The 2510-nt window shown below is 42.7% G+C and overlaps 1 non-coding gene across 1 annotated transcript; it reads left to right on the top strand.

Annotated features, from left to right (window-relative positions):
* Positions 1-287: 287 nt before the first annotated feature.
* Positions 288-394, top strand: LOC141588825 (small nucleolar RNA R71). Its single transcript, XR_012519796.1, has one exon. It is a non-coding gene; the product is annotated as a small nucleolar RNA R71 (small nucleolar RNA).
* Positions 395-2510: the final 2116 nt, after the last annotated feature.

The raw sequence follows: 2510 nt of genomic DNA, 5'->3' as shown, positions 1-2510 counted from the left end.
GATGAACCGTCTGTTGATCACCAGCTTGCTGCAACTCTAACCTATCAAAATGAGCATTCATGGCTTCCAGATGAGCCACAACTTCATTGTCGACCGAATGTACTGTCCGAATACCGTCCCTCGGGTTCCCATACCCAGCACAATGGGTCGCCATCTCCTCAATAATGCCCCATCCCTTATCATCATCAATGTTCTTTTGGAATCTCCCATCATATGAGGCATCAAGTATAGCACGGTGGTCATCACATAACCCATTATAGAATTGGTTGCACAAAAACCACTGATCAAATCAATGGTGAGGAAGAGACCTCACCAACTTCTTGAACCGACACCAAGCCTCATAGAAATTCTCATCAGGTGCCTGTTTGAAACTCGTAATCTTTCCTCTCAGTTGATTAGTACGTTGAGGAGGTAAATACCTTTTATAGAAGGCGAGAACAAGAGTTTCCCAGTTGGTAATACCAACTGCAGTGCGATCAAGATCAGTGAGCCACTCCCTGGCTCCGTCAGTCAATGAAAAAGGAAATAAGACTTCTTTATCTTGTCTTGGGTCACTCCTTTAGTGGCGGTAATGGTAGAGCAGTAGTCAGTAAAGACCTCCATATGTTTTCGCGGATCTTCACCAGCCACACCTCGATACAAGTTCCTTTCTACCAAATTTATATAATACGGGCGAATATCAAAAGTGTTACCATCCTCTGTTGCGAGCTTGAAACCTTTGGGAATTGAGGCAACTGTGGGCATTGAGTGACTCGCAATTTTTGGCATCTTTACTGGCGTAGTTGCAGAAATAGAATTGTCCTCTTCACAAGACGGGTCTTCTACAAAAAGAAAGTGTTGTAGCTCGGGTTCGAAAGTACTCAAGTCTTCCTTTCGAATCTTTCTTTGCAGACGAAGTCTATGCCGAAAAGATCTCTCTGGCTCAGGATCAGCTGGGACTAATTTCGACCTGTTTGACCTGGGCATACACAATACTGAAAGAAATAAGTGAGAACTGCCTCAAGGAATGAAAATTCCCTGAGACGGATAAAAATAAACAAAACAAAAGGCAGATAGGGCTATTGCCTCCTCGGCAACGGCGCCAAAATTTGATATTGTCGTTTATTTACCAAAAATAAATCTAAATATACTAACGGAAGCTAGCGATAAGTAGGGCCGATTCTCCACAGGGAGGCAAGATATCTGTCTAAAGGTCCGTCTATTTAAGTCACAATATGGGGGGTTTTAATTTTCATTTCTAAACTACTAAAAGATTAAAGGAAAGAGAAATTAAGCAAGAGCAATAAAAGTGAGAAAATACGATAAGAGTGATCAAATAAGAGAGGGTATGCCAGGATTTCGGTTCACCATGGTAGTCTATCGACTCAGTTGCAAATAGCCTAGACAATCTACTGTGAGAAGATTAAGGAAAAGGTCCCGTGGACATGGCCACCTACACGCCTAGCCAATCTGTGGACGTATAGCGGTCTTTTGAAAGCCACGCTCGGCGGCGTAAAAATGCCTTCGATCGGATCGTTTTAGATCGGTCGGTTTCGTCTCGGTAAGGGTCTCGAAACTATTAGAGATGTTCGGAGTCGCCACCAAGCATTTGTGGGATGCCTGGAACCCGTTCGAATTCCACTTTATACCTCGGTCAAATCAAAGCACAAAGCAGCGTTTGACATAGGTACTAAAGATAAGGAAATCGTCCCTCTTTAGCATCCTATCTCTAGAATGACTCTCGTACGCCCTGGATAAGGTCGTCCACTATCCAAAGTTTCTGAGTAAGAGGTGAAGGTACGTATTGGAAAGACCTTTAATCAGACAACCAATCCCGCCCGCGTTTAGCGGCCTCTACTGATCGATCTTGGTTGGTTGAATGCAAAAGTTGGTAAAACGGTTTAAATGCATGAATGCGCATCCAATAATTTAAACCTAACATGTGAGAGCTTTATGAGTCGGTTGATTTAATCCAAGTATCAAGTATAAGATGTCGAGTTGGATTAATGATTGATTTGCATGCAAGACGGAAATTAAACATCCATTTACCGTATTAGGTTTAGGGTGCATAACGTGATCCATTTGTCTTCGTATGGCATTTTGCAAATATGGTTTTGAATAATCGAATAGTCATCTGATCCGTCTTATATCTGGGTTAACCGGAGTCGGGATCGTCCTAGACTAATGCTGGAAGGGAAAAGGCCCTGTACCAGACGGCTATAAAAGGCGCGAGCCAGCCGGCGGTGTAAGGGGCCTCCCTCTGGTTTTGAAAATGAGAAAGAAAAGGCCTGCTTGAGGAGCGGGTTAGCCGACGGTTGTATGCCGTGTTTTGACTGTTTAGAAAACGTTATAAAACGTGTTGAAAATGGGTATTTGAACCCGGTTTGATTTTGAAAGGGTCGTTTAGACCGCACTTGTTGATTTGAAGAACTAGACTCGAATAATCATCATTATTTGATAATATTCGGTGTCGGATTCGGTTTGACAAACTTGACATGAATAGTTTTGAAAATGATTATGGACTAATTGTT

The sequence above is a fragment of the Silene latifolia genome, chromosome 6, assembly GCF_048544455.1.
Source record: "Silene latifolia isolate original U9 population chromosome 6, ASM4854445v1, whole genome shotgun sequence".
NCBI lineage: Eukaryota > Viridiplantae > Streptophyta > Magnoliopsida > Caryophyllales > Caryophyllaceae > Silene > Silene latifolia.
This window is presented reverse-complemented; position numbering and strand designations above follow the sequence as displayed.